Source organism: Ranitomeya imitator, chromosome 3 (assembly GCF_032444005.1).
Source record: "Ranitomeya imitator isolate aRanImi1 chromosome 3, aRanImi1.pri, whole genome shotgun sequence".
Classification (NCBI taxonomy): Eukaryota; Metazoa; Chordata; class Amphibia; order Anura; family Dendrobatidae; genus Ranitomeya; species Ranitomeya imitator.
The window spans coordinates 401192264-401203875 of record NC_091284.1 but is presented as its reverse complement, the minus strand read 5'-3'; the positions used below and the strand labels follow the sequence as shown (position 1 = coordinate 401203875).

Sequence of the window (11612 nt, the reverse complement as noted above, 5' to 3'; positions counted from 1 at the left end):
TCATGTATACATGCATATACTATCCCACTGTCATACAGAGCATGTAACCTATAATTCAGACTGTGGGCAATTTTCTGTGGGCATTCTTCACCTTGCACCTCAAATATCATGGATCTGAAACGTTGTGATGCTGCAATTGGCCATTTTCTGTGTGGGCAATTTTCCGTTTGGGCAATTTTCCGTGTGGGCAATTTTCCGTGTGGTCAATTTTCCATGTGGGCAAATTTCCATGTGGGCAATTTTGCATGTGGGCAATTTTCCATGTGGGCAATTTTCATGTGGGCATTTTCCTGTGGGCAATTTTCCTGTGGGCATTTTTCTAGTGACCCTCCTGATTAGCTTGCAAAGTCCAATTATAACAAAAAAAGAGTCTTATTGTTTTGGTTGAGAGTAGGCAAAAATGGAATGAATTATGCAAATCTAAATGGGAGGAGCCAAAATGTTGACCTACAGTTGGCCTTGGAAAAGCATGAGAAAGTTTTTTATCTGAATGGGCGCATCCTTTAATTTCATCTCTTCGAAAAAAGGACAAATAAAATATGGAACGCTTCACGAATTTGCGTGTCATCCTTGCGCAGGGGCCATGCTAATCTTCTCTGTATCGTTCCAATTTTAGTATATGTGCTGCCGAAGCAAGCACGGTCACCTGGAGACTCTCAGTGATATATATACGGCGCCGCATGGCCATCCCCCGAACTTAGGGAGAGTGAATAGGTAAATTATACTTTTTCCATTAAGAGTAAAAACATACAGCAGAATGCAGCATAGTACTCCTAATTAGCTTGCAATGTCCAATAAAAAAAAAAAAAGAGTCTTATTGTTTTGGTTGAGAGTAGGCAAAAATGGAATGAATTATGCAAATCTGAATGGGAGGAGCCAAAATGTTGAACTACAGTTGGCCTTGGAAAAGCATGAGAAAGTTTTTTATCTGAATGGGCGCATCCTTGGGGAGAGTGAATAGATAAATGATACCTTTTCCATTAAGAGCAAAAAACATACAGTAGAATGCAGTATAGTACTCCTGATTAGCTTGCAAAGTCCAATTAAAAAAGAAAAAAAAAAAAAGAGTCTTATTGTTTTGGTTGGCCTTGGAAAAGCATGAGAAAGTTTTTTATCTGAATGGGCGCATCCTTGGGGAGAGTGAATAGGTAAATAATACTTTTTCCATTAAGAGCAAAAAACATACAGCAGAATGCAGCATAGTACTCCTGATTAGCTTGCAAAGTCCAATTAAAAAAAAAAAGTCTTATTATTTTGGTTGAGAGTAGGCAAAAATGGAATGAATTATGCAAATCTGAATGGGAGGAGCCAAAATGTTGAACTACAGTTGGCCTTGGAAAAGCATGAGAAAGTTTTTTATCTCAATGGGCGCATCCTTTAATTTCATCTCTTCGAAAAAAGGACAAATAAAATATGAAATGCGTCACGAATTTGCGTGTCATCCTTGCGCAGGGGCCATGCTAATCATCACTGTATCGTTCCAATTTTAGTATATGTGCTGCCGAAGCAAGCACGGTCACCTGGAGACTCTCAGTGATATATATACAGCGCCGCATGGCCATCCCCCGAACTTAGGGAGAGTGAATAGGTAAATTATACTTTTTCCATTAAGAGCAAAAAACATACAGCAGAATGCAGCATAGTACTCCTGATTAGCTTGCAAAGTCCAATTAAAGAAAAGAAAAAAAAAAGAGTCTTATTGTTTTGGTTGGCCTTGGAAAAGCATTAGAAAGTTTTTTATCTGAATAGGTGGGCGCATCCTTTAATTTCATCTCTTCGAAAAAAAGGACAAATAAAATATGGAACGCTTCACGAATTTGCGTGTCATCCTTGCGCAGGGGCCATGCTAATCTTCTCTGTATCGTTCCAATTTTAGTATATGTGCTGCCGAAGCAAGCACAGTCACCTAAAGACTCTCAGTGATATATATACGGCGCCGCATGGCCATCCCCCGAACTTGGGGAGAGTGGATAGGTAAATGATACTTTTTCCATTAAGAGCAAAAAACATACAGCAGAATGCAGCATAGTACTCCTGATTAGCTTGCAAAGTCCAATTAAAAAAAAAAAAAAAGAGTCTTATTGTTTTGCAAAGTCCAATTAAAAAAAAAAGTCTTATTATTTTGGTTGAGAGTAGGCAAAAATGGAATGAATTATGCAAATCTGAATGGGAGGAGCCAAAATGTTGAACTACAGTTGGCCTTGGAAAAGCATGAGAAAGTTTTTTATCTGAATGGGCGCATCCTTTAATTTCATCTCTTCGAAAAAAGGACAAATAAAATATGGAACGCTTTACGAATTTGCGTGTCATCCTTTCGCAGGGGCCATACTAATCTTCTCTGTATTGTTCCAATTTTAGTATATGTGCTGCCGAAGCAAGCACGGTCACCTGGAGACTCTCAGTGATATATATACGGCGCCGCATGGCCATTCCCCGAACTTAGGGAGAGTGAATAGGTAAATGATACTTTTTCCATTAAGAGCAAAAAACATACAGCAGAATGCAGCATAGTTGTTATGAACAGGTAATTCAGAACCACAATGGACCTTGAAGTTCAGAGCACACAAAGTGACCTGACATTTACCAAAAACATAGGACGAGCTCTGAGACGTGGAAACTCTGCTGACCGCAATCCCTAATCCTATCACACCACACTAGAGGTAGCCGTGGATTGCGCCTAACGCTCCCTATGCAACTCGGCACAGCCTGAGAAACTAACTAGCCCTGAAGATAGAAAAATAAGCCTACCTTGCCTCAGAGAAATTCCCCAAAGGAAAAGGCAGCCCCCCACATATAATGACTGTGAGTAAAGATGAAATACAAACACAGAGATGAAATATATTTAGCAAAGTGAGGCCCGGCTTACTGAATAGACCAAGGATAGGAAAGATAGCTTTGCGGTCAACACAAAACCCTACAAACAACCATGCACAGGGGCAAAAAGACCCTCCGCACCGACTAATGGTACGGAGGTGCTCCCTCTGCGTCTCAGAGCTTCCAGCAAGCAAGAAAAACCAAAATAGCAAGCTGGACAGAAAAAATAGCAAACAAAAGTAACACAAGCAGAACTTAGCTTATGCAGGATAGACAGGCCACAGGAACAATCCAGGAGGAAGCAAGACCAATACTAGAACATAGACTGGAGGCCAGGATCAAAGCACCAGGTGGAGTTAAATAGAGCAGCACCTAACGACTTAACCTCATCACCTGAGGAAGGAAACTCAGAAGCCGCAGTACCACTCTCATCCACCAAAGGAAGCTCATAGACAGAACCAGCCGAAGTACCACTCACGACCACAGGAGGGAGCTTGGCCACAGAATTCACAACAGTACCCCCCCCTTGAGGAGGGATCACCGAACCCTCACCAGAGCCCCCAGGCCGACCAGGATGAGCCACATGAAAGGCACGAACCAGATCGGCAGCATGGACATCAGAGGCAAAGACCCAGGAATTATCCTCCTGACCATAACCTTTCCACTTAACCAGATACTGGAGTTTCCGTCTCGAAACACGAGAATCCAAAATCTTCTCCACTATATACTCCAATTCCCCTTCAACCAAAACCGGAGCAGGAGGATCAATAGATGGAACCACAGGTGCCACGTATCTCCGCAACAATGACCTATGGAACACGTTATGGATGGAAAAAGAAGCCGGAAGAGTCAAACGAAAAGACACAGGATTAAGAACCTCAGAAATCCTATATGGACCAATGAAACGAGGCTTAAATTTAGGAGAGGAAACCTTCATAGGAATATAACGAGATGACAACCAAACCAAATCCCCAACACGAAGTCGGGGACCCACACAGCGCCTGCGGTTAGCGAAACGTTGAGCCTTCTCCTGGGACAAAGTCAAATTGTCCACTACATGAGTCCAAATCTGCTGCAACCTATCCACCACAGTATCCACACCAGGACAGTCCGAAGACTCAACCTGCCCTGAAGAGAAACGAGGGTGGAACCCAGAATTGCAGAAAAACGGCGAAACCAAAGTAGCCGAGCTGGCCCGATTATTAAGGGCGAACTCGGCCAAAGGCAAAAAGGACACCCAATCATCCTGATCAGCAGAAACAAAACATCTCAGATATGTTTCCAAGGTCTGATTGGTTCGTTCAGTCTGGCCATTTGTCTGAGGATGGAAAGCCGAGGAAAAAGACAAATCAATGCCCATCCTAGAACAAAAGGCTCGCCAAAACCTCGAAACAAACTGGGAACCTCTGTCAGAAACGATGTTCTCTGGAATGCCATGTAAACGAACCACATGCTGGAAAAACAATGGCACCAAATCAGAGGAGGAAGGCAATTTAGACAAGGGCACCAAATGGACCATCTTAGAGAAGCGATCACAAACCACCCAAATGACCGACATTCTTTGAGAGACGGGGAGATCCGAAATAAAATCCATAGAGATATGTGTCCAAGGCCTCTTCGGGACCGGCAAGGGCAAAAGCAACCCACTGGCACGAAAACAGCAGGGCTTAGCCCGAGCACAAATCCCACAGGACTGCACAAAAGAACGCACATCCCGTGACAGAGACGGCCACCAAAAGGATCTAGCCACCAAATCTCTGGTACCAAAGATTCCAGGATGACCAGCCAACACCGAACAATGAACCTCAGAGATAACTTTATTCGTCCACCTATCAGGGACAAACAGTTTCTCCGCTGGGCAATGGTCAGGTCTATTAGCCTGAAATTTTTGCAGCACCCGCCGCAAATCAGGGGAGATGGCAGACAAAATTACCCCTTCTTTGAGAATACTCGCCGGCTCAGGCAAACCCGGAGAGTCGGGCACAAAACTCCTAGACAGAGCATCCGCCTTCACATTTTTAGAGCCCGGAAGGTACGAAACCACAAAGTCAAAGCAGGAGAAAAACAGCGACCAACGAGCCTGTCTAGGATTCAACCGTTTGGCAGACTCGAGATAAGTCAAGTTTTTGTGATCAGTCAAGACCACCACGCGATGCTTAGCTCCTTCAAGCCAATGACGCCACTCCTCGAATGCCCACTTCATGGCTAGCAACTCTCGATTGCCAACATCATAATTTCGCTCAGCAGGCGAAAATTTCCTGGAAAAGAAGGCGCATGGTTTCATCACCGAGCAATCAGAACTTTTCTGCGACAAAACAGCCCCTGCTCCAATTTCAGAAGCATCAACCTCGACCTGGAACGGAAGCGAAACATCTGGTTGGCACAACACAGGGGCAGAAGAAAAACGACGCTTCAACTCCTGAAAAGCTTCCACAGCAGCAGAAGACCAATTGACCACATCAGCACCCTTCTTGGTTAAATCAGTCAACGGTTTAGCAATACTAGAAAAACTATTGATGAAGCGACGATAAAAATTAGCAAAGCCCAGGAACGTCTGCAGACTCTTCAGGGATGTTGGCTGAGTCCAATCATAAATGGCCTGAACTTTAACAGGGTCCATCTCGATAGTAGAAGGAGAAAAAATGAACCCCAAAAATGAAACCTTCTGAACACCAAAGAGACACTTTGACCCCTTCACAAACAAAGAATTAGCACGCAGGACCTGGAACACCATTCTGACCTGCTTCACATGAGACTCCCAATCATCCGAGAAGACCAAAATATCATCCAAGTATACAATCAGGAATTTATCCAGGTACTCTCGGAAGATGTCATGCATAAAGGACTGAAACACTGATGGAGCATTAGAAAGCCCGAATGGCATAACCAGGTACTCAAAATGGCCTTCGGGCGTATTAAATGCTGTTTTCCATTCAACGCCCCGTTTAATACGCACAAGATTATACGCACCACGAAGTTCTATCTTGGTGAACCAACTAGCCCCCTTAATCCGAGCAAACAAATCAGACAGCAGCGGCAAGGGGTACTGAAATTTGACCGTAATTTTATTTAGAAGGCGGTAATCAATACAAGGTCTCAGCGAACCATCCTTCTTGGCCACAAAAAAGAACCCCGCTCCCAATGGCGACGATGACGGGCGAATATGACCCTTCTCCAAAGACTCCTTCACGTAACTCCGCATAGCGGCGTGCTCAGGTACAGATAAATTAAACAGTCGACCCTTAGGAAACTTACTACCAGGAATCAAATCGATAGCACAATCACAATCCCTATGCGGAGGTACGGCATTGGACTTGGGCTCATCGAATACATCCCGGTAATCAGACAAGATCTCTGTGACCTCAGAAGGGGTGGATGATGAGATAGACAGAAATGGAACATCACCATGTACCCCCTGACAACCCCAGCTGGACACAGACATTGATTTCCAATCTAATACTGGGTTATGGACTTGTAGCCATGGCAACCCCAACACGACCACATCATGCAGATTATGCAACACCAGAAAGCGAATATCCTCCTGGTGCGCAGGAGCCATGCACATGGTCAGCTGGGTCCAATACTGAGGCTTATTCTTGGCCAAAGGCGTAGCATCAATTCCTCTCAATGGAATAAGACACTGCAAGGGCTCCAAGACAAACCCACAGCGCCTAGCAAACTCCAAGTCCATCAAATTCAGGGCAGCGCCTGAATCCACAAATGCCATGACAGAATAGGAAGACAAAGAGCAGATCAAAGTAACGGACAAAAGAAATTTCGACTGTACCGTACCAATGGTGGCGGACCTAGCGAACCGCTTAGTGCGCTTAGGACAATCGGAGATAGCATGAGTGGAATCACCACAGTAGAAACACAGCCCATTCTGACGTCTGTGTTCTTGCCTTTCAGCTCTGGTCAAAGTCCTATCGCACTGCATAGGCTCAGGTTTATGCTCAGATAATACCGCCAAATGGTGCACAGATTAACGCTCACGCAAGCGTCGACCGATCTGAATGGCCAAAGACATAGACTCATTTAGACCAGCAGGCATAGGAAATCCCACCATGACATCCTTAAGGGCTTCAGAGAGACCCTTTCTGAAAATAGCTGCCAGCGCACATTCATTCCATTGAGTGAGCACGGACCACTTTCTAAACTTCTGACAATAAATATCTATCTCATCCTGACCCTGACACAGAGCCAGCAAATTTTTCTCTGCCTGATCCACTGAATTAGGTTCGTCGTACAGCGATCCGAGCGCCAGAAAAAACGCATCAATATTACATAATGCAGGATCTCCTGGCGCAAGGGAAAATGCCCAGTCTTGAGGGTCGCCACGTAATAAAGAAATAATGATCTTAACTTGTTGAACTGGGTCACCAGAGGAGCAGGGTTTCAAAGCCAGAAATAGTTTACAATTATTTTTAAAATTCAAAAACTTAGCTCTATCTCCAGAAAATAACTCAGGAATAGGAATTTTAGGTTCTAACATAGGATTCTGAACCACTAAATCTTGAATGTTCTGTACTCTTATAGTGAGATTATCCATCAAAGAGGACAGACCCTGAATGTCCATGTCCACACCTGTGTTCTGAACCACCCTGATGTAAAGGGGAAAAGAAAGACAGAACACAGTGCAAAGAAAAAAAAATGGTCTCAGAACTTCTCTTTTCCCTCTATTGAGAAGCATTAGTACTTTGGGCCTCCAGTACTGTTCTGAACAGGTAATTCAGAACCACAATGGACCTTGAAGTTCAGAGCACACAAAGTGACCTGACATTTACCAAAAACATAGGACGAGCTCTGAGACGTGGAAACTCTGCTGACCGCAATCCCTAATCCTATCACACCACACTAGAGGTAGCCGTGGATTGCGCCTAACGCTCCCTATGCAACTCGGCACAGCCTGAGAAACTAACTAGCCCTGAAGATAGAAAAATAAGCCTACCTTGCCTCAGAGAAATTCCCCAAAGGAAAAGGCAGCCCCCCACATATAATGACTGTGAGTAAAGATGAAATACAAACACAGAGATGAAATATATTTAGCAAAGTGAGGCCCGGCTTACTGAATAGACCAAGGATAGGAAAGATAGCTTTGCGGTCAACACAAAACCCTACAAACAACCACGCAGAGGGGCAAAAAGACCCTCCGCACCGACTAACGGTACGGAGGTGCTCCCTCTGCGTCTCAGAGCTTCCAGCAAGCAAGAAAAACCAAAATAGCAAACTGGACAGAAAAAATAGCAAACAAAAGTAGCACAAGCAGAACTTAGCTTATGCAGGATAGACAGGCCACAGGAATGATCCAGGATGAAGCAAGACCAATACTAGAACATAGACTGGAGGCCAGGATCAAAAGCACCAGGTGGAGTTAAATAGAGCAGCACCTAACGACTTAACCTCATCACCTGAGGAAGGAAACTCAGAAGCCGCAGTACCACTCTCATCCACCAAAGGAAGCTCATAGACAGAACCAGCCGAAGTACCACTCACGACCACAGGAGGGAGCTTGGCCACAGAATTCACAACACATAGTACTCCTGATTAGCTTGCAAAGTCCAATTAAAGAAAAAAAAAAAAAGAGTCTTATTGTTTTGGTTGGCCTTGGAAAAGCATTAGAAAGTTTTTTATCTGAATGGGCGCATCCTTGGGGAGAGTGAATAGGTAAATAATACTTTTTCCATTAAGAGCAAAAAACATACAGCAGAATGCAGCATAGTACTCCTGATTAGCTTGCAAAGTCTAATTAAAAAAAAAAAAAAAAAAAAGAGTCTTATTGTTTTGCAAAGTCCAATTAAAAAAAAAAGTCTTATTATTTTGGTTGAGAGTAGGCAAAAATGGAATGAATTATGCAAATCTGAATGGGAGGAGCCAAAATGTTGAACTACAGTTGGCCTTGGAAAAGCATGAGAAAGTTTTTTATCTGAATGGGTGCATCCTTTAATTTCATCTCTTCGAAAAAAGGACAAATAAAATTTGGAACGCTTCACGAATTTGCATGTCATCCTTGCGCAGGGGCCATGGTAATCTTCTCTGTATTGTTCCAATTTTAGTATATGTGCTGCCGAAGCAAGCACGGTCACCTGGAGACTCTCAGTGATATATATACGGCACCGCATGGCCATCCCCCGAACTTGGGGAGAGTGAATAGGTAAATGATACTTTTTCCATTAAGAGCAAAAAACATACAGCAGAATGCAGCATAGTACTCCTGATTAGCTTGCAAAGTCCAATTAACCCCTTTACCCCCAAGGGTGGTTTGCACGTTATGGATCGGGCCAATTTTTACAATTCTGACCACTGTCCTTTTATGAGGTTATAACTCTGGGACGCTTCAACGGATCTCTGTGATTCTGACATTCTTTTCTCGTGACATATTGTCCTTCATGATAGTCGTAAAATTTCTTTGATATTACCTGCGTTTATTTGTGAAAAAAACTGAAATTTGGCGAAAATTTTGAAAATTTCGCAATTTTCCAACTTTGAATTTTTATGCAATTAAATCACAGAGATATGTCACACAAAATACTTAATAAGTAACATTTCCCACATGTCTACTTTACATCAGCACAATTTTGGAACCAAAATTTATTTTTGTTAGGGAGTTATAAGGGTTAAAATTTGACCAGCAATTTCTCATTTTTACAACACCATTTTATTTTAGGGACCACATCTCATTTGAAGTCATTTTGAGGGGTCTATATTATAGAAAATACCCAAGTGTGACACCATTCTAAAAACTGCACCCCTCAAGGTTCTCAAAACCACATTCAAGAAGTTTATTAACCCTTCAGGTGCTTCACAGGAATTTTTGGAATGTTTAAATAAAAATTAACATTTAACTTTTTTTCACAAAAAATTTACTTCAGCTCCAATTTGTTTTATTTTACCAAGGGTTACAGGAGAAAATGGACCCAAACCTTGTTGTACAATTTGTCCTGAGTACGCTGATACCCCATATGTGGGGGTTAACCACAGTTTGGGCGCATGGCAGAGCTCGGAAGGGAAGGAGCGCCGTTTGACCTTTCAATGCAAAATTGACAGGAATTGAGATGGGACGCCATGTTGCGTTTGGAGAGCCACTGATGTGCCTAAACATTGAAACCCCCCACAAGTGACACCATTTTGGAAAGTAGACCCCCTAAGGAACTTATCTAGATGTGTGGTGAGCACTTTGACCCAATAAGAGCTTCACAGATGTTTATAATGCAGAGCCGTAAAAAAATTTTCCCACAAAAATAATTTTTTAGCCCCCAGTTTTGTATTTTCCCGAGGGTAACAGGAGAAATTGGACTCCAAAAGTTGTTGTGCAATTTGTCCTGAGTGCGCTGATACCCTATATGTGGGGAAGAACCAGCGTTTGGGCGCATGGGAGGGCTCGGAAGGGAAGGAGCGCCATTTGGAATACAGACTTAGATGGAATGGTCTGCAGGCGTCACATTGTGTTTGCAGAGCCTCTAATGTACCTAAACAGTAGCAACCCCCCACAAGTGATCCCATATTGGAAACTAGACCCCCCAATGAACTTATCTAGATGTGTTGTGAGAACTTTGAGCCCCCAAGTATTTCACTACAGTTTATAACGCAGAGTCGTGAAAATAAAAAATAAAAAATTCCCCTCAAAATTATTTTTTAGCCCCCAGTTTTATATTTTCTCGAGGGTAAAAGGAGAAATTGGACCCCAAAAGTTGTTGTCCAATTTGCCCTGAGTGCGTTGATACCCCATATGTGGGGGTAACCAGCGTTTGGGCGCATGGGAGGGCTCGGAAGGGAAGGAGCGCCATTTGGAATGCAGACTTAGATGGAATGGTCTGCAGGCGTCACATTGCATTTGCAGAGCCCCTAATATACCTAAACAGTAGAAACCCCCCACAAGTGACCCCATATTGGAAACTAGACCCCCCCATGAACTTATCTAGATGTGTTGTGAGAACTTTGAGCCCCCAAGTGTTTCACTACAGTTTATAGCGCAGAGCCGTGAAAATAAAAAATCTCTTTTTTTCCCACAAAAATTATTTTTTAACCCCCAGTTTTGTATTTTCCCAAGGGTAACAGGAGAAATTGGACCCCAAAGGTTGTAGTCCAATTTGTCCTGAGTACGCTGATACCCCATATGTTGGGGTAAACTCCTGTTTGGGCACACGGGAGAGCTCGGAAGGGAAGGAGCACTGTTTTACTTTTTCAATGCAGAATTGGATGGAGTTGAGATCGGTCACCATGTCGCGTTTGGAGAGCCCCTGATGTGTCTAAACAGTTGAAACCCCCCAATTCTAACTGAAACCCTAATCCAAACACTCCCCTAACCCTAATTCCAACGGTAACCCTAACCACACCTCTAACCCAGACACACCCCTAATCCTAATCCCAACCGCAAATGTAATCCAAACCCTAACCCTAACTTTAGCCCCAACCCTAACTGTAGCCTTAACCCTAACCCTAGCCCCAACCCTAGCCCCAACCCTAACCCTAGCCCTAACCTTAGCCCTAACCCTAACCCTAGCCCTAACCCTAATGGGAAAATGGAAATAAATACATTTTTTTAATTTTTTAATTTTTCCCTAACTAAGGGGGTGATGAAGGGGGGTTTGATTTACTTTTATAGCGGGTTTTTTAGCGGATTTTTATGATTGGCAGCCATTACACACTGAAAGACGCTTTTTATTGCAAAAAATATTTTTTCCGTTACCACATTTTGAGAGCTATAATTTTTCTATATTTGAGTCCACAGAGTCATGTGAGGTCTTGTTTTTTGCGGGACGAGTTGAAGTTTTTAATGGTAACATTTTCGGGCACGTGAC

At 43.2% G+C, this 11612-nt stretch overlaps 5 non-coding genes across 5 annotated transcripts; all 5 read right to left on the bottom strand.

The window, feature by feature from the left end:
* Positions 1 to 533: 533 nt before the first annotated feature.
* On the bottom strand, positions 534 to 640 carry LOC138673528 (U6 spliceosomal RNA). Its single transcript, XR_011320154.1, has one exon. It is a non-coding gene; the product is annotated as a U6 spliceosomal RNA (small nuclear RNA).
* Positions 641 to 1407: 767 nt separating this feature from the next.
* On the bottom strand, positions 1408 to 1514 carry LOC138673201 (U6 spliceosomal RNA). Its single transcript, XR_011319866.1, has one exon. It is a non-coding gene; the product is annotated as a U6 spliceosomal RNA (small nuclear RNA).
* A 279-nt stretch (positions 1515 to 1793) lies between these two features.
* On the bottom strand, positions 1794 to 1900 carry LOC138673527 (U6 spliceosomal RNA). The gene has a single exon (XR_011320153.1). It is a non-coding gene; the product is annotated as a U6 spliceosomal RNA (small nuclear RNA).
* Positions 1901 to 2275: 375 nt separating this feature from the next.
* Positions 2276 to 2382, bottom strand: LOC138673204 (U6 spliceosomal RNA). Its single transcript, XR_011319869.1, has one exon. It is a non-coding gene; the product is annotated as a U6 spliceosomal RNA (small nuclear RNA).
* A 6402-nt stretch (positions 2383 to 8784) lies between these two features.
* LOC138673186 (U6 spliceosomal RNA) lies at positions 8785 to 8891 on the bottom strand. Its single transcript, XR_011319851.1, has one exon. It is a non-coding gene; the product is annotated as a U6 spliceosomal RNA (small nuclear RNA).
* Between the last annotated feature and the right edge of the window lie 2721 nt (positions 8892 to 11612).